We start from the raw sequence: 21342 nt of genomic DNA, 5'->3' as shown, positions 1-21342 counted from the left end.
ACCATGTACTATTCCTCCTATAAGAATTACGGGACCGATCACAGTGGACACCCGGTCTAAGGCATGAACCGTCTTCGCCTGCTCGAACATTTGAGTCGTGGGTTCGAATCCCACTCGAGGCATGGATGTCTCAGGGTCTATTGTGTGTTTGTGTTGTTCTGTGTGTAGGCAGCGACCTTGCGACGGGCTGATCTCCTTTGCAAGGAATCCTGCGCACTGTGTATAGAATTAAGAATCTGAAAAAGCGGCCTAGGCCCAAAGGGCTGTAGATCCATAGAGAGGGAGAGAATTACGGTAACACCAGTGCAGTTAATGGAGTTACTGAAACACGAATACTTATTCAAACTAGTGACTGGCTGCAACAGTTATCTTCCACATTCTCATCGGTTCATCAGCATAACCTCCAGAAAATATCGAGCAGGTTATCTGGAGCGGCAACACTTGTGGCTTGCGTTTGGTTTGCACGCTGTTCGAATCTTCGCTGATACACCGGCCATCCTGTGATAACTTTATTGTACGTTAATTATTAGTTACAGATGAGGTAACGTTATTAAATTGGCAGGAGCCCCAAACTCAGGAATGCTAATATTAGGCCAAGCAGGTTGGTGTAGCTGTTAAACTCTACACTTGCGTGCTATTGGCACCGGAGCCAGTTTCTACCTGTCTACTTCCTATTCTGACCGAAGGTCTCGCTGTTTGCCTCATTCTCTCAAAGCAAGCTACGAATGCCTCCTTTCACACCCTTATCTGTTTACCTTTGCCATCTCATTCGAAGCCCACCAAATGAAGTCATTTAGTTAAATAATAACCTTGCAATAATGAATCACCCAAATTGCTATCGGAAATAGGCACAGCAGTGACACACCGATGGCGATGCAGATCGCCTATGGCAGACTGCCCTCGTGCTCGCAGGCGCCTTATGGCTACTGTGTTATAAGTATGCCTGTTTATTGTTGATGGCTAGGCCCGATACGGCCACAGCTTGCCTGACTTCTCTTACTGAATATTGCATGCCTACATTTCCGGCGGACGCCGTTCAGCCGGCCATTATCGTCATCACGCGACTGGTCATTGTCCACGTTCTCAAGAAGTGACCTTGAACGTAAAATGGGAATGAATCGTTACCTGCTGTCGTCTTACACCTTAACTGGTCGCATGGCTTTATTGAAGTTTGTGTTTCCCTTTCTCTAAAAGCATTTTTCTCTTATTAGGGCTGTTATTACTACTACTGTTATGACTCTTAGAGCCTATGTCTCTGTGCCTACACTGCTCTTAAGAATCATGTCATGAAGACATTTGTAAGGTGTGGAGGCAGAGGTTACACGAATTCGGCATTAGCACATGTGTTCACGTTGTAATACAGTCTGTACATAGTCTTGTAATTAAAATCACAAAGATTAGAATGGACAACATTGTGATTTTACCCCTTGTTTTATATGGGTTCAAAAGTTGGTCTTCCATTGTAGGAGAAGAACAGATCTACGAAGCTTGAGAACAAACTTGTGAAGGGGATATCTATACCCTTAGGGATTGGGAGTAACAGGAGGATGTAAAAGGTTGCATAGTGAGGAATTTAATTACTTTACTTTTCACTATGTAGTATTAGTTATTGCATCAAGAAGGACGGACGAGGCACATAACATGCTTCATTGAAATGAAATGCGTACGAAATTTTAGTTCGGAAAACCTGAAAGGAAAGAGACTACTTGGGAGACCTTGGTGTTGATCTTAAACAAAATTAAGCGTGGTTGTTTCAACAGCATTCACATAGTTGGGGATGTGACCCTGCAAAGGGTTGTGCTGAGTACAGTAAAGAGCATTTGGGTTCCATAGAAGGCCGAGGATGTCCTAACTGGATTAATGACTCTTGACTTCACAAGATGGTGTCTAGTCCATTCAGTGGACAAACAGTCACACTTCTTTTGAGAAACTAAGTAAGAACGACAAATCTTCAGTCTAACCCAGCGTGGTGTAGGCGTCAGTATTACTGTATTGCTTTGTATGGTTTCACATGTCCCTTACATTCTGAAACGTTTTCGACGGATTTAGCTATTCCAGAGCGTCTGCATTTTCAGAGTCGTCGATGGCCCTGATGTTCCCACTCTTCGATTCATCCTACCCAAGCGAATAACTTACCTTATTAGATAGACCGTCCCTCATTTTCGAAGTGTCCGCGTCGGTAGAGGCGTTGTTTTCCATTCTCATTCCTTTGATTCCTCCTGCTCATGCTCTTCCACATGAATCTTCCCATTGTCGCATGTTACTTGAGTATGGATTATGTTGTTCTCTTTGTCTTCATACGTGTAGGTATGAGTTAATTGAGGTTTATTTCCCACCTTGGCACTACAGCCCCAGTGGGCCTAGGCCTACCTCCATGAACTTCTCCGTTCACTTCGGTTTTTCTAGATCTTACACATTCGGTAGCACTCCTTGGGCGGGTGATCAGCTCGTCGCAAGGCCTCTACCTGTACACAAACACAGAAAAACGCACACACACAAATTAACATCCATGCCCTGAGTGGGATTCGAACCCACGATCCTGGTTTCCAAGCGAGCGAAGACAATACATGCCTTAGACCACTCGGCTACCGTGATCGGTGTTAATTGAGTTTAGGTTATGTTGTTTGATAGTCTAGGTTAGTTTATTGTAGATAACGTTAAGGAGTGTGCGATTATAATACTCTTTACTCATGTCACCTTTGGGGTAGCAACTATGGGTATGTCGTCCGATTTAAGTGATTTTTCTGGCATTTATGGCGGTAAATGATTACATGATGACGACAAAAAAGAGCTCTTTATTCAGTAATTTCAGCAGTAAATTTCTGTAATATTCAGTTAGGAGGCTTCAATATATTGATATTAGACAGGTACTAAATATATTTGATCTACACGAAAAGTAATTAATATCAACAAAACTATTATAAACACATTTATGAATGGCAATTGACAAAATTCCCCGGAAGCTGTTTGGTCGCCTCACAAGAGGAAGAAAACAAGAGAGACCGACCATTGGAGAGATGGAGGGGCCAGTTCCACTGACCCTGAGATCGGAGCGGGACAGAAGGCCCCGTCCTTTAAATGATGATATGCAGTTAGATTGTGTTTGAGACTGAAAATCTAAGGGAGGGTAAGTAACAGGACGGTGAGGAAAAGTACACAGGTGAGGAGCATCATACATTGTATTGTTCACCAAGTTTCAGTAGGGTGATGAAGTCAAGGAAGACATGCAGGTGACATGGGCGAGATGAGGCCTGCTGGGAGACGTAAGCTGGGGTTGAAGAATGGCAAAGAAACAGTTCATGTTGTGGAATCAGCTGAATTGGGATTGAGCACAGTGGCGACCAGGTTACGTTGACGGGCTGTTGTGAGCACACAGTAAACCTTCGGTTTCCACAAAGGCGGAAGATTTTTTGACGAGCTGAGCAACTGTTTTTTTTTTTTTCAGAAGGAGCGTACTCCGTGGAGCTAGTTAGTTCATAAAAACGTGATACAAGGGCCTACCCGTCGTTCTTTCGGTATCCCATGGATTTTAGTCAGGACTTTCACACGAAACGACAGACGAAGGATAAAGTTTAGGTGGATCACAGGGAGATGGGTTGTACGGATAGCTGGAGCTAGCTCTGCAGCGGGTCCGTTTCCGGGGTTTCTTATGGAATTGTATATGTTCTGCTGCAATAGTGTTAATTAGTCTACTTCATGGCTCTATTAAAAAGTTCATCGACGTGTTGTGAATGTTCTTGCTTTCATGCTTTCATTAATCCTACATTAAAAGCTACGGAATGTGGATAACGAAGTTGTTAATCCCCGAGGAACATATAGAAGATTGTAATTGCAATTGCAGGTAATGGTGAAAGGTAAAATTGCCCCTGTATGTATATGGGAAGTGGAGGTGTAGCTCCAACATTCTTGACTTCGACACTAGATGGAGGTGAGTGGTCAGCTTCAAGCCCCAGCCGCTTTATTTCCGGTGAAAGAACCCCAGGTACCCATTGGATAGGAGGCTGGTTGGGCCCCCGGAGCCGGTCTGAACACTGTGGGGAAGAGATAATCGTACACCCCCGGGCCGTCTATCCCGTAGCCCGTTGTTGTACCGACTGAGCCAATCCCGATTCCTTGAGGTTGCAGGTAATCAGAACAATTTGCGAAGCATAATAGTGTCATTACGAGTGCTAACAATGACGGCCAGTATGTTCATTATGATATTCGGTGAGCGTAAAAAGGAACCAGCTGCTCAACACTACATGCATGTCATTGAAGCAACAAACAGCTGTCAGCGCCTGATTTCCCGGTCAAGGTGTTACCTGTTTTATAGATCCTTCGTAAATGTGTCTCAGTGGCCGAGTTGCCCTGATATTACGTGTTCCAGTTCACATCGTGAGGAAGTGCTCGGCGAATGCTTCTGTTTCTTATTCGGGAGAACTCAGTTTCCATTCTCTGCCGTTGGTATTGGCATAAGCGATACCGTTTCTGCTTTGTATTTGGGAAATCCGGTTCGAATATCGGCCGGAACTCCGACTATTACGTTTTCTTTCGTGCTTTTCCTCAGTCCTAAAAAATGGATAGTATCTTACTCATATATTTGTCACGATCTCTTCCTTCAACGTCTTTCCCGATTCAATAGTCACTAATCCTTCCGTTCAGCTTCATGTGTTCTGAGATCTTAACAGCTTCGATAAATGAGTGACGCAAGATGAAAAAGCCATTCTGGACCCTGAAACCGGTTATATCGCTAGTTAAATTTTCGTTTCCTCAAGACAAGAGACAACTAATGGTTTGAAGAAGCCACGGCCGTTTTTTCTCTCAACGAATTAAAGTTAATTGAGCTTAAACATGGAAATCTTCATACAATAGAAGTACCAGAAGTGTAATCAAAATTGGCCATGGGCCTCAATATATTGTTATGTGTTGGGTGTGTCACGCGACAAATAACTTCACGTGGGTCTCGGATTCAGCGAACCTTTATTGTGCTTCACTTATACAATCGCACGCTTTACAATTATTATCACTTGCAGTATCACAGTTACTGCTTCCACTGTATCTCGGCAAATATTATACTGCTTTCGGCGACGGCCTTCTGAAGACTGTGTCCTTCGGCGGTTATTTCCAGACTAACTTCTTCGGCGGTTATTTCCAGACTAACTCGTTACCGCGGAAGTGCATTATTCTAGTTCAACAATCCGTTGCTTAGGAAGTGCAGTAATTCCCGTTGTTACCCAACGACAATTCGTTACTACGATTTGTCGCTGTGGGAATGCCACAGTTTCCACACATTCGTTGCCGTGAAAGTGACCGTTTCGATTGTAGCGGTTGTCGCGGTGATGGACGTAAGATAGCACGTTACAATGTATAAGCGAAAGTCAGTTTTGGCCCTTCGGTAAAGTAGCTCTTGTGACCTGAGTTCTCGAATGCGGAAAATAACTAACAGGGAACGTATCGGGAACAGAAGCTAGCCTGCACGCCTGTCTGTTTTTTCTTTTATTACATTGCTTCGTCTGCATTATATAGCCAACGGGAATATCTCATGTTGTTCCTAAATACATATTCTCTCTGTGCGGAGGTAGCTCTGATCTCTTTCTCTTGATAGTTGTTTTAGAGGGCGGTGCCAGGAAGGCGTCAATCATCTTACCCTCTTCTGCTTGTTAATGGGTGGGGGATTAAGCGCAGTTTGGTTATTTACCTCCTCTTTTTATTGCTTCTGACAAAATGCCATAACTGGAAGCTAGGAAGTACGGTGTAGTAAAGTGAGGTAACATTTTCGTAGGCCGAGCCAGAGGCTCAGGCGGTTAGTCGCCGGCTTACTACCTCTGCGGCCCGGGTTAGATCCTAGGTCAGATCATATGGGATATGTGGTGGGCAAAGTGATACTGGGGCAGGTTTTCTCCGAGTACTTCTGTTTCCCCTGCCAATCTTCATTCCACCAATTGCTCCACAAACACCATCACCTATCATCTGGGGCTGGTACAATAGGCCAGAAGTGGCCGCAGTACAAGGGACTTAGTCCCATCCGACTAGCAATAAAAGAACCTAGTTACAGTGATTAGTTTTGAACAAAGTTACTTCGCGTTCCGATAGGAAGAGAATCCATGAATCCATGAAGACCCGAGCACTGGCTGTAGGTTGCAGAGTTCATTGCGGAAGGGAGGCGAGTTCGGTTACGAAACTGAAGTGCCCTTATTGTTCATTGCTGTTATTTCTGCCGGTAGAACTTCCCACAGGTGTTGTCTGCTTCCTCTTCGTTGTTGCGGGTGAAGAGAGAATGTACTATTTTGCAATTTGGAAATTTAAATAATAAAACTGCAGAACTTCCCGATTGAGCGTTTGCTGAAACTCTTCCTATGCATGAGGTCCCTTGGCCGATTTTCAGTTCTCCAGTCCCACAGGCAACTTCTTGGATAGGACATTAAAATACGCGACGCTTCCCTCCATTCCTTCCCAGTTTCCCATTCCTAAGACATAGTATCGACGTTAGTTGCTAAAGCGTCTTTAGATGAATTAAACAAGGACAACCGTGACCAGCTCTAGTGCGTATTTCATGCTATTTTGCATGTTTTATGAGTATAACTGACCATCGAAACGTTATACAGGGTGATTCATATAGAACCGGCCCGACGAAATGAGGTGTAATATAAAATATAACATACAGATATTAAAGTAATTTACACATATCTTATCTTGGATTGTGTGCCGTGATCAGAGCAGGTGTTGAAAGTTTCAAGTAGGCATTAGAAACACTCGCTGTTCAACAGTGTACTCCATGACTATCGCCTGCGCACTGCAGACACGTTTCGGCATTGTCCTTGACCTTGCAGCATAAGGGCTGCCACTTGCCGGATCATGCGCACACCATTCGACTCAGCACGGCCCGCGGATTATTATGTCATAATTGTGAGCGGTTATATGCATCACCTGCGGAATTATTAGCAAATTCATCAGGCCGGTTCTATACGATTCACCCTGTATTATATCGTGCATAAGTCAAAGAATATTCCGAGCAAACTCATAGCATAAGAAACGTATCGTAGTCTCATTTCAGGGCCTAACAGGATCCCGCCACTGAGCAAAAACCGGTCACACATACGTAATTCAGGCCCACAGCTGTGGCTCTGTTCTACATTTTGCGGTCCTGCTGCTGGAGGATGAGATGAACGACAAGTTTTTCTGTCTTATTTGCCACAATACCGAAGACATTGGTGCCGGGATAGCGTAGTCGCTATGGCGACCTGCTACGGGCAGGACGACCGAGGGATCGGAGTTCGAGTCCCGGTAGGGTCAATTTTCTGCACGTCATCCAGGCCTGTTCTGGGGCCCACTCAGCCTCCAACCCAATGGGTACCGGGGGTTCTTTCCCCGGGGTAAAGCGGCAGGGGCGTGAAGCTGATCACTCACTTCCAGCTAGTGCCGAGGTCAAGAAACTGTGGATCTATACATCCACTCCCCCATACGCCTTCATGGCGTACTACTTAATTAGTTAAGCACAGGTACAACTTTACCTTTTTACCGAAGACATTATTTCGTCACTCTTCCCCCGGTTTTAACTAACCTATGAGAGAGTTCTAACAGTTTCCTTAAACCGAAGGAGAGGCAACGTTCTGTTCTGTGCGTTCCGCGTATTGATCCCATTCTACCGCTTGTTGTTCTGCCTTGCTTTTTAAAGTTTCATGGTACCGCCGCTCACGGTTTTGTAACTTTCATTAATGGAGTTTCTTCCTAACAGTTCATCATCATATGAAGATTCAGATTGATATATCCATCTTCCTTGTTTCGTCTTGGACATCCACCTGTGTGTTTTGGCTTACGTAACATTTCACACTTAAGTATTAAATGTTTCGTAGCAGTGGATGAATGTGAATGACGTTTAAGATTTGAGTTTTTCACGGCGGTTACTATGAAGAAAGCAGTTTTCTGGGATGTGGCACCGTGTCAATATTCTGTTAACCGAAACGTCGAATGTGAATGACGATCAACCAACCCTTGTGGCATTCAATCCTATACACAAAACAGCTTGCTTTGACGGCTTACTTTCCTTATTTTGAAAAAATAAAAGGCTTATGAGAGTACCTTGCTGCCTACTTCTGTGTGTGTGTGTCCCCTTAACTTCTAAAAGGTTGAATGATGGAGCCAGAAGAGATGGCCATTACAGTACTATATAAGCATAAACATGAAATGACGCCTGACACCTGGAATAGTGCAGTCAATAAAGCACCACGGAGACGGTCATTGCGAGGCAACTGCTCGGTAATTAGGCCTTCCAACTCCCGGGTTGTTGTCTGTCTTCGGGTCGGATCGCAAAGAAAACACCACCTCCTCTTTGTTATATGTACGTATATATTATTTTCATGAGTAGTATCTCGTCTGACACAAAAGCAGCGCTCATCTTTTATTTGAAGTAACTGAAATTACTGAAACTCCACTGCTATTGTCCCATAAAATATTTCACTGGGTCCATATTGGGGGGGGGGGCGGACTAGCGGGGCCATTTAGCTTGGGTCTCTGACCTAGGGACGCCCCCAATATTCTCTTTAATTTAAGAAATTATAATAAGTTGGCAAGAATGTGAGAACTCCGTTTAATTGAATTATTGACATATTATTCTTGCCTTTTCATCGATATTCGTTTGCATAGTTTAGGATACAGAAACCCTTATTTTTTAAAGTCGGTAACATATTGGTTGAGGCACTATGCTACAAGCCTTAAGGTAGCGTGATCGAACCCCGATGAGGTCATTGGATTTCTCAATTTACCTAATCCTTCCAGCCGCACTGTGGCCGTGGGGTCGACTCAGCCTCTAACAGAAATGAGTACCAGGACTCCATCTCACTTCTCGCATGCCCTGCATATGATCGTGACTCCTTCCTTTAATAATCTCTTTATCATGCATGTCTAAGCAGCAGAACTTTTAATTTGAATAATGTAGGTGCTTCACATGGCTATGGTGTTCAAGGCCGTGTCGCTTACATGTGTTGTGAATTAAGCGTGTTAAAGGAAAACCCCGAGTTCACAACAAGTTTTACATCATTCAGTTTTGCGTTATTCCCAGCGTGAAGCTCGGAATTGTACGCTTTTATGACGTCAGCGCATAAAAAGAGTGTTATGTAATAATCTGTTATGTCTTCATTTTCAAGAGGCCAGCCATCCAAGCCTTGGTTACTGAACTTTTTTCCTTGCTTACGCAGCTAGTTTTCTTTTTATGACTTTTTATTCTGGAGCTAAAACTTGTTACAAAAGCTGAAGAAAGCCAGGAGTTCAACTGAACATTCCTTCCTTCAGGCTACATGGATGTACAGGAAGACAATTAGTGATTCTCTTAGTTCCGTCTCTTTAGTAATGGACTGACGATGCTTCTACAGCGTCTCTGCAGCTTCTCATTGCATGCTTCTTCAACAGTGTTATTCCCCTTACCAACATTGTGATGCTCACAACCTGTCACCGAGCTAGTGGCATAAGCGGTAGCGCTTCCGACGTGTATCCCGGGACTAGGGGTTTTCGTGATTTTCTTCGCTACCAAATAGGACCTTATTATTATTAGAGGGGGTGGTTTTCCCCATGCACTTAAACCAGTTATTGGTCCACTGTGCGTCCCCCTTTGAATTTCTACTGTCCCCATGCCCTACCGGTACTGCTGCGTGCTATCAGCCCCGTTCAGCCAACGAGGTCGGCCGTCGGTACCTGATATTTCTCCCATCTACCAGAGGCGTTGGAAACTACTTGGGCGGGAAATTGTTGCCTAATTTCGCTCAGAGGTCTCCTAGGGACATGAGGATCTACGACACGGGACCCACTGCTTAAAGTCCCTCCCGGAGAACTTGTTCCCTGAATTTTTCCACCCTTAAGAATTGCACGACCTCCGCCGGGTTTGAACCCGCGTACCTTGAGTCATGAGGTGGGAACGTTACCCCTAGACTACGGAGGCCGCTAAATAGGACCTTAAGTTAGGTCACTTCCGATTCCTTCCATATCCTTTCCAATTCATTATTCACTACCACCCAATCATACGACGCTGTACATTCGTTAGGTATTTAAGCGTCGTTACGCTACAAATACATTACTTGTTTAAAAAAAGATTTGTGATATTTGGAGCATCATTAGCTGTGCATTATAATTGTTTAGAATGGTGGAATCGAAACAGTTTTCATATATTATGATAGCATAGTTGGTTGAGGCACTATGCTACAAGCCGGAAGGTCGCGGGTTTGAGTCCCAATGAGGTGAATATTTTTTAATTTAATCCTTCCACCCAAAGTATTGCCCTGGAGTCGACTCAGCCTCTAACAGAAATGAGAACCAGGAATCTTCCTGAGGGTTAAAGGGCGGCCGGCGCGTAAGGCTGACAACCTTTCCGCCATCTGTGAGCCGATTATCTAGACAAAATGTGGGAACCTTGACGTCTCACAGGCCTTCAAGGCCTGTTAACAGCGATAGCTTTACCTTTTACCTTCTACCTTTACTTTACAATATAATTTTAATACTGTTCAAGGAAATACGCGAAGGAAAGTAAGTTCATGCGGTTATAAGCACTAGAAGGGAATGGTGGGTATAAGCAAGATGATGGGAGCCGGAATAGCGCAGTCGGTATAGCGACAGGCTGCGGGCTGGACGTCGGAGGGAGCGCAGTTCGAGTCCCGGTAGGATCAAGAATGTTCTCTTCTCCAGGTCGTCCAGACCGGCTCTGGGGCCCACCCAGCCTCATATGCAATGGGTACCAGGGGCTCTTTGCTCGGGTGTAAAGCATCTGGGACCTGAAGCTGGCCATTCACCTCCAGCTAATGCCGAGGTGAAGAAAATGTGGATCTATACATCCACTCCCCTATGCGCCTTCATGGCATGGTGTTTAATTAGTTAAGTACAATGACAAGGACAACCATTCCTTGTTGCAACATGTTTCGACCAAACGTGGGCCATCATCAGGCAATATTTTTTTTATCGGGGAGACCACTGCACTGTACACTTTGTCTTCTGTGCCCTTCGGCACATCGTTGCTTTTGTTGTTACTTTCTGTCGTAGAACACTTTCATTGCATCTTTTTTTGGCGGCTGTTTTACTGCAATGTATAATGTATATTGGTATACTTGTATCTTTCTGTTATCTTTGTATGTTCAGATGTTAATTTTCTTTTACTTACGTGTTTTTATGTCATTTACTTTGTTGTATGTTCTTTGAGAGGAGATGGAACTCGGGTAATGCTTGCAACCATTCAGTCCAGAACCTCTTCTCTTCTCGTCTGCTGTCTAAGAACGTAAAAAATAGAATATACAAAACTATAATTTTGCCTGTGGTTCTGTATGGGTGTGAAACTTGGTCTCTGACATTAAGGGAGGAACATAGACTGAGGGTGTTTGAGAACAGGGTGTTGAGAATATTAGGACTGAAGAGAGATGAAGTGAAAGGAGGTTGGAGAAAACTACATAATGAGGAACTTCATAACGTGTACTCTCCTCCAAATATAATTGGAATGATCAAGTCAAGGAGGATGAGCTGGACATGGTATGTAGCACGAATGGGGGAAGAGGAATGCATATAGGGTATTGCTGGGAAACCCAGAAGGAAAGAGACAACTGCGAAGATCAAGTCGTAGGTGGGTAGACAATATTAAAATGGATCTTAAAGATATAGGATGGGGTGATGTGGGCTGGACTGATCTATCTCAGGATAGATAGCAGAATAGGGCTGTTGTGAACACGGTAATGAACCTCCGCCTTCCATAAATTGCTCTGAAGTTCTAGAGTAGCTTCACTGCTTCGCTCCATGAAGTTTAGTTAAGTACAGACTCTATCTATGTTAAATTTGTAGAACATGACGTCAAAGGCTCGCACCGTTGGCATATTCATTTTTGTTGGCTAACAAACCGTATTTCATATGTAGGATTTGAGGTTCTCACAACCGCGGTTATGAAGAATTTTATCTTCCGGGATATAACACCGTGTTGTCCTTTTAAACTCAGTCGACGTTTCGGAGGACCATGTCGCCTCCATCTACAGTGTTCTGCTTGCTACCTGCTTAACAGTGTTTCTTGCTTGACTTATTCTTCGAACCTGAAGATGGAGGTGAAAGATTCCTCCGAAACATTGGTGTCTTTCAACGGACTACACGGCATTATATCCCAGAAGATAGAACCTTTTGTGTATATATGTTTTTTATCTATAACTATCGTTCCCGAAGCCGTAGCAAGTTTTCATAGGGTATTTTATAATATAAAACCTATTCTTAACGAACGTTCCATATTTTTCGATAGTCCGTTACGGCATCCTAAATTAATTCCCACCTTACAGGTTGTTATTACAGGAAATTAAGAATTACGACTTTCGTGTGGCTGTTAGTGGCATAATGTTCATACAAAATCCAAGAAAATGGTTCTGAAGTTCAAAATTGGGAAAGAGCAGGATGGTCTCACAAGCCTATATCTTTCTTACGAAACGGAGGTAAAAAGGTAAAGTTGTCCCTGTGTTTAACTAATTAAGCACTACGCCATGCAGACATATGGGGGAGTGGATGTATAGATCCACATTTTCTTGACGAAGAGTAGGTGTAAATTGCTTTTAGGTTTTGACTTACCTGTCTAATTCCATGCAGCTTAGTCCATCTTGAGAGGTTAATGGCTGAGCTACTCAACCAGCATTTTATGGAATCTGAAGATTCATTGCCGTGTTCACAAGAGCCCCTGTGGACCATTATAACATTTCGTAACCGGCAAGCAGGAGGATCATCACGTGTCGCCTGTCAGTGAATGTTTATTCAGTGTATTCGCACTTATCTCCCATATCTGAATGTCCTTTCCTTCATACACAGCCTGAGGACGCGCCATGCCGTGGTGACAAGGAGCACACTTTACACGGACTTACCTACCAAATTAACATATTTCAAGGAGAGACTTGAGAAGAGGAAGGAAAATCATGATGTAAATGTAAATCGAAAGGGAGGGTAAATGTTTAAACATTTAAATAAGCCAAGAGATCAAATTGTTGTGCTCAGTGTGTTTATTCTTCAGGTGAGCAAATATTCTCATCTGCCATATTGTTCAGATGCTGTTTGAACGGCTTGTTACTGCTAAGTCAACCTTCTCGCTGTCGTGGCGAGGTAGGAATTGGATTCTGATAATAACATTAAAGATGTGAGCCCCTGTAAAACAGGACAGAAGTTGGCATTAATTGGAAGAGATTATAATAGATTTAATATTCCTAACCGAAGGAAATACGCCCAAAACTGAGAAACTGTTCCTAAAATAAAAAACCATCTCTCTGAAATGTTGGTCTGCAGAATCTTTACATTTTTGCGCCTGAAACGTTTTCAGGACTTCAAATGAACGAGCTGATATGCAGTCTCGGTATCAGAGAAACGCTAGTTTCATTGCCGCGACACCTTGTCGTGTATGTAATGATGTAGTATTTATGCAGTTTAGTAAGGTCTGGAGGAAGCAGACCACCTCTGATAGAATTCCGTAAACAGCAAGGTCTGTGAGACCTGTGCCAAGTTGTTTTGTGGTAGCATAAAAAGGGACCTTGACGAATGTTACATATCTTTCATGTCCTATTACAGCACAACATTTAATGACTCTGTATAAAGTGGCGCTACTGACGCTTCCTCGGATGTCCGCATGTCGCCATGTTGATATTACTCGTAATAGGAAATTAGAAATACGGAGGGGAGATAGGCTCTAGTGGCATGGTGTTTACATTCCGGTTTATTTGAAGTTAACAGACATGGATAAATTGAATTTATGATATAGCAAAGCCTCCTTCACAGCAGATTCGATTATAAGCGTGAAAATGAATGTGAACAATTATTTGTCGCATGCGGAAAATTCTGTTATACGCGGTCTAGTAGACACACTGAGCATTGAAGTCTAGCTTTCGTTTAATGTTCTACTTTATTGCTTAATTTCGGATGGTACTTTATTATATTACAGTTTGTTCGTAAATAAATATAATTATAAATATAATCATATGGCCCTCGTTTCGACTCAGCCTCTAACAGAAATGAGTACCAAAAATCTTCTTGGGGGTAAAGGACGGCCGGCGCGTAAGGCTGACAACCTTGCCGCCATCTGTGAGCCGATTGTCTAGATAAAGTCGGGCCCTCAACTTCTCACAACCCTATGGGCCTCCATGCCCCCTTACAGTGATAGCTTTACTTTTACAGTATATTTATAATCATATTGTTTACTTACCTTGACTTCCCACGGCCGCGCTCACATATCCCCGTTAATCCCAAACAATATTAGTTCGTCTAACGTGGATTCAGAGAACGCATTGCTTTCATGGGACGTGTCATCAGCGTTGGACTAGGTTTTACTGTACTTCATTTCTGTTTTTTCTTCTTATAAAATAAGGAAAGTGTGTTCATATTGTTCTCTTGTATAGACTGAGACTGTAGGTAGAAGTTGTCAGCAGAATACCCTGATGGATTATTAAGTCTGAATTCGGTTTTACGCCTTGCTCAGTTCTTCATGTTATTCAACTGACACCCTATCGGATATTGCCCAGAAGTATATCGCTGCAGCCAGCCGTTAATTAGGTATAGACACTATGGTTTTCGCTGTTAACTGCCGCTCGTAATATTCTCATAATTACCCTTGGAGCCTCCGGATGTCAGCTGCGATATAGGATGTTGTGCAGTCTTGCAAGCAGTTACATCCATGCGAGATGGGAGCATAGACCGTGCCGTAGCTCAGGCGATGTAAACGCTGTATTTTCACAACATAGCCTTGAGTTCAACGCCGGGTGATTTTGGTTGATATTAGTTGTGGGTCAAGTAGTGCTTGAGAAGTTATTTTTTTCCTGTTTTTCCCCCCCTGCTAATCATTCCATACTCATCTATCACCGGCATGTGTGGTGTGCGATAGCCCTGATCAGGTATCACGTTATCACATTCTTGATGTTTAAGTTGGATGCATGGTCTCTGACCCTACACTGAGATGGTCCCCAGAGGAAGGAATACAAGTTTTTATTCGGAAGCGTCATTCTTGGATTCAGATATCCTAAACGTTATCCTTGTTTTCTAATTTCATCAAGGCCCACTACTGTAAAAAGGGAAACTGGTATGAATTTTCTAATTCTTTGGAAATGAATTCGTAAATTAGAATTAACCTAATAACGTAATAACGATTTATAAACAACTTGTTAAATATCTGAAAACGTAGCGTCTACTTAATAAAGTTTAGGTCTGAGGAAGGTGACCCACCAGGAGAAGGAAGTACATCACTTAGCAAAACGACTCCTCCTTTGTACGTCTCCCATAATGTTGTGGGTACAGTTAGATCAAGGAGTTTAAGACAGATTCCTGATGTGTCTCACACATAGGAGAAAGAAAACACTCAAAACCTTTTTATTTGAAAGCGTTAGAGACATACATTGTTCGATAATATTAAAATGTAACTCAGGAGATTTGAATGAGAGTGAGAAAGTTTGGATGCAGGACGGAACACTATATAGATCGCTTAAGTCAACCGATAATATTGAACAGGCTTAAGGTTCCTGAAACCAGAAAGGATTTCAGTACTCTGCAGCTCACCACGTCCTTTGTGTAAGAGCCGGGCCTACTAGGGAAGGCGTTTGAGGTCGAGGTATGAGATTATGTTTTGCCCGGTCATATAACAGCGCTGTGATCGGATACTCCTCTCTTCGAGACTCAGTTGTTGTTTAGAACAAAAAGAAATAACAGGAATTTACATTGTTCTGTACGTTGTGGTGGGAGAAAGCGAGTAACATCATTCCGATGGAAATCAGGTTAGTCCATTTAAGTTAATATGTATTTTAATTGGTTGTATAGTACAGGTTTTCGCTTGGAATGCCGACAGGTAATCAAAAAAATTCCTTATTATTATAAAGCCGGGAGGTTAATTTTTGTTTTTACAGAAGCTCTCTATGGAACTGCAGATGTATTACTCAGCCATTTCATTCATGCTCCGCGTGTCTGAGATTAATTTTAATATTGTCGCGTGTTTGCTAGGCAACGCGACAAGAAATTTTGTGGGTTTCGGATTTGAACGAATATTTATTGGACATTCACTTGTACACACACACTTACAGTTATTCTCAATTTATAAGGTCCTCGGACGTTTCTTCTTAAATGTTATACACTCTTGCACCGTAAATCTCGGCGAAGTGTCTTCTGCTCCGCTCGGAGCTCAACTGTTCTTGGTCCCTTGTCTCTGTTCTAGTCGGATATGAACGCTACTGGTCTCTTACCAAATACGAACTGTTATCTCTGTACTCGGACTGAATAGGGAACACCTTGTCGAAGGGTTAATTTCGCCCGCTGCTACACAAACGCTGCTTCAACAATTCGTTGCTGCGGGAACGTGTGTCTGCCTCAAACAATTCGCTTGTAACGGTGGAAACTCCACTGTTAGACTTTCATTTCCGTGGCAACGATTTCCTAGGCTTCGCTGCCTAGGAATTGCTAGCCGTTGTATAGCAGTGGATACGTTCTGATTGCAAATACTCCGGCCCTAGGCGGCACGCAACAATATTATCCTCATGTCTACGCCTGTCTCTTGCAAGTAGTCTCTTGTCTTCAGGTGTTCCGACCAGACCATGTTTCCATTTCTCATTTGTTTCACGTTATTGCTGCATTTCCCATACATGTTATGCTAAATCTCGCTAACAATATCAGATGAAGCTCCTAATTATGCAGCTGCCTTTGTCCCGCTGTTATTACAGCGTTATTAGGGCACGATATTATCATCAGAACATTGTTCTCAAAACATCATGTTGTTTCCCGCGGGGTAAGAAGACCAACTATCAGATTTATGTAGAAGAGTTGATTTAATTCACGAATAATATTTGCTGTTTTAGGCGAAAATTATGTCTTAATCTCTTTTCTGTGAAACTTTATTTGTAAGTTATTTATCATCGCTGTATCGCCCAGTGAGATGAGATCGCAAATATAAGGTGAAATTTGAAGTGTTCTGGAGGACTACAGACCGCCTCTGTTGTCTTGTGGTCAGAGTTCCTGCCTATAGATCCAGAGGTCCCGGGTTCGATTCCCGAAGCTACCAGATTTTCTGAGAAGTAGTGGGTCTGGAACGTGGGCAACTCAGCCTCGCGAGGATAATTGAGAAGCTATTTCAAGAAAATTGCGGCTCCGGTCTAGAAAACCGAGATTAACGGCCGTAGGGATTCGTTGCGCTGACCACGCGGCACCCTCTCCGCAAAAGTTGTCTTGCGGACTACAAACCACGGAGTTTGTTTTGTTTGTTCTGGAGGACTACTTTGTGGCCTATTTTAAAGTAATTTCCCTTTGTTCCCAGACATAGATTGATATATCAGGAAGAGCCTCAGATCCAGTTCTTCGGCCGAGATTAAAACCGTGTACCACGTGGATACACGCCAGAGGCGCTCTATCCATTAAGCCAGATATTCATTATTCGATTTATGTCCCTCTGTCAGGAATTCGCAAATTGATATAAATTGTGTTGGTATCTGTTAATCTATCTTATTGTGTGAAGGTACATACATGACACGTTTGTCTTGTTTACTCATTTAAATGGAAGTGGCCTGGTTGGTGTTCCGCTATCTTAGGCTTGCAGCGAATGACATGAAATGATAATAGAGATTCATACCTCGTCTGCTGACAGGTGTCATATATCAGAATTAACAAAATAAAACAGACGATCATCACGTTTGCTCAGAACCTTGTTGAACCTCTTTACATTGCCTGTACCTCCATTCAGTTGCGAATCAATCGACTTTAAAGCCGTCAGTCAAATCAGTCATATTTATTATCGTATCTGAGATTAAGTTCTCCGACTTGAAATGTTTGGACGTTCCTAGGGGGTCTGATTTATAAAGGTTCAACCATATTATTCGAAATGAAACAATTATATTTACTTGTAAGATTTGAGGTTTTCACGGCGGTGACTGTGAAGAATGCCGTCTTCTGGGATGTGACGCCGTGTAGATGTGGTGTTAACAGACGTTTCGGATTAACGTATCATATCTATCTTTAGAGTATAAGAAGTCCGCGAGCCTCACCTGCTCGCTCACGCTGGTTCAAAGCTCGCGGATTTCTTATACCCTGAAGATGGTGGCGATACTTTCCTCCGAAACGTCAGTTAACAAAATATCTACACGACATCACATCCCAGGAGACAGCATTCTTTATATGTACTTGAATTATCTGTTTAAATTACATTTTCATACCATATCCCAAAAATGTTTCAAATAGCTTACAGTATATGCATTATGATAAATGTAATAGCAGATCTACACAGTGTGTCCGGGTTCTGTTAGGACTGTGTTCATTAAAAATACAAGACGCAAATTATTTTCAAAATTTCACTCTTTTTATTCAAAATAGTCTCCTCCTGAATCAGTACATAGCTGGAATTGATTGAAAAGTTTTCGAAAACAGTCACTGTACTCCTTTTGTGGAATCGCATTTAAAACTTCGGTAGATTCCCTTTGGGTGTCCTGGATGGTGTCGTGACGTTCTCCTTTCATCGCCAACTTAACTTTTGGGAACAACCAGAAATCTGCTGGAGCCAAATCTGGCGAATACGGAGGATGATCAAGGTACTGTGATCCTTTTTCTGGCAAAAAATTCGCGGACGATCTTCAATTTGTGGGGTGTGGCATGTCGTGGAGGAGCGACCAGGAAACTTGCCCTCGATATTCAGGTCGAATTCGAAGAATTCTCGCCACAAACGATTGAGGACTCGGAGATAATCAGAATTCACTGTTTGACCTTCTGGCAGAAATTCATTGTGAATGATTTCTTTAGAATCGAAGAAAACGGTTAGAAGTGTCTTTACTCGACTCTTTTGCATGCGCACTTTCTTTGGTTTCGGCTTCTTTGGGCTCAACCACGCTGTCTGCCGCTTTGTAAGAGGCTCATATTGAAAACACCATCCCTCTTCACCAGTAACAATCGGTTTTGTAAATTTTGTATCACTTTGGGCCGACCGTAACATGTCTTTGAAGTGTTCCACTCCGGCATGTTTTTCATTGTCTGGCAGCGCGAGCTTTACAAACCGCGCACAGACCTTCCGTTTGCCTAAATCCTTGGTCAAAATTTTTTGCACAGTACTTTTTTTTGTATTCTAAAAAGCTCCTCGATGAGTCTTGCAGAAACACATCTGTCTGATGCAAGGATTTGGGTCACTTTTTTCACATTTTCTTTGGTGCGACTTGTTCTCGGCTTTGATGCACGTGGAGCGTCTTCGGTGTTCTCCCTGCCGTCACGAAATACAGCATACCATCGAAAAATGTTCAAGCGACTCAAACAATCACTACCGTTCACACTATTCATCATTTCGTACGCTTCTTCGGCTGTTTTGCCTAACTCTAAACAAAATTTGATGTTGGCTCTCTGTTCAACCGCCATTTTCCGACGAGCGTCAGAACAGTGCTGTTACACATGATGCAGCGATGCTTGCGCTTTGAAATTATAAAAAACCACAGCTTAAACTTCAAGAATCTTAACGCCACAACTTGCCGACAGATGGCATTGCAGAGCAAAATTTAAAAAAATGAGTCCTAACAGATCCTGGACACACCGTGTACGCGTGTGATATTCAGAGATATTACATGTAAGCCTACCATATTTCCTAATGTATCAAACGCATTTTTTCTCATAAAGCGTTGACGCAAAATCCCTTATAAAGTGTTACATAAAATTATCTTGCATCAAGAGTTTGTAATGTACGTAAATACGGCGAGCTTCCTAAATGTGGTGAGTCAGGAAATGCCGAAATTCGATAATGCATTCATAGCAGCCTGCCACTATACCCTTCCTAGACGAATCCAGTCCGCACCCTTACATTTTAATATTATTCGCCTGTCTGAACAAGTGGTCACTTGCCTTGAGATATTCTGGGTACAGTTTCGTAGGCCTGTGTTTTTGTCATGGCTTTCGCGCTTGCCGCTTTGCCTCACTCAGCTCATTCTTGATTAGGAAGGTAACAAGACTCAAAACTGAATTTAATCTGATCTGACACTATGAAACGTCTGTTCAATTTGTATTGTCTGCAGCTACGTGTAGACTGCTTAGCAAATAATGAAGTAGCTGCTGGCTACTCGCTTTTCTATTTGAGCTTATTTGTGTTTTCCCAAGATTCATTAAAAGACATACTAAGAATATAAGACACAAATACGTTAACTGCACATAAAGTACTGTAAAAATAACGAACTGCTTCTGGAATGATATTTAGTTGCAGTTCGCTTTTAAAGTTTGTTTTAACAGTGGCTTCCAAATGCTGGTTCAGTTTGGTGTTTTGATAGAACTTCTTATGCTGTAGTGGTTGGTAGGTTTGAACTGTAAGCCTGTATATCATCACATGATGAGAAAATTGTAAAGAACGGTTAATACGTGATTTCGAAACAGACCATCGTGGCATACTTATATTTCAAGGCGCTGTCCTTCCATCCGCCTCTAGAAACTGGCGCTGATCAGGTTGATGTAGAGATAACGCTCTAATCTTGTATTCAAGACATCGGCTATCCTGCCTGAGGGGTTTCGTAGTTTTCTTCAGTTGCTCCTGACAGTCTCCGAACAGCACCTCGATTAGTCCACGGTAATTTCCTTCCAAATCCCTTATAGTTCATCGTTCATCTAATATCATACTATCGAACACCATATGGTCTCGACAGTGAAACTGTTAAGTAAGCTAGGCAAAACTCGAGAGACAGGAGATAATCAAGGAAAATCTCCGCCATGATCGCTGGTTACCCGGTCGAGACTCTAACAGGGTATCTTTTGAATGCAAGTTTATGTTACCGCAACATTTACTTTCTCGGTGACGACGAAAGGGGAAGTGATTTTTACCCTGTCATATCTTTCACCACGAGGTGTGCCTTCAAACATTAAATATCCAGTTATCACTTTTATGAACGCATTTCATTTCAGGCCATACAGATATTTTCAGACGCTGTTTTATCTTATTAAGATCTGCCTTTCGCGGAGTCTGACGTCGAAAGTATTCCAGGCGCTTGTGAATGGCGATCAGAGCATTGAGATCCATTCATGCTTTAATGACTATAGGGCGGTGTGCATTTCGTTTGTTATGATACCGTCTCTCCATTCTGTTACGGTGAAGGGTCTCACTGACCAAGCCCTTTTTCCATGACGTATGAATTATGCGTTGCCAGGCTTCGTACAGCGTCCTGTGTTCTCCTTTGCTTAATTTGGTGGCATTTACCGCAGATCGTAACGGATACTGGCTATAACTTATTATTAGTCGTATAAATGACGTCCCCAAGTGTTATTGACAGAATCTTCTTGTTCATATTGCATAAAAATATAAAGGGTTATCTTATTCTATCTTGAAATTTGCAGCAGAAAAGTGCATGTTTTTAAAGTGCCACTAGATGGTAGGCATTGTATTAATTGGATTCCGGTTAATTAGGA

Source organism: Cryptotermes secundus, unplaced genomic scaffold (genome assembly GCF_002891405.2).
Source record: "Cryptotermes secundus unplaced genomic scaffold, Csec_1.0 scaffold245, whole genome shotgun sequence".
Lineage (NCBI taxonomy): Eukaryota > Metazoa > Arthropoda > Insecta > Blattodea > Kalotermitidae > Cryptotermes > Cryptotermes secundus.
This window is presented reverse-complemented; position numbering follows the sequence as displayed.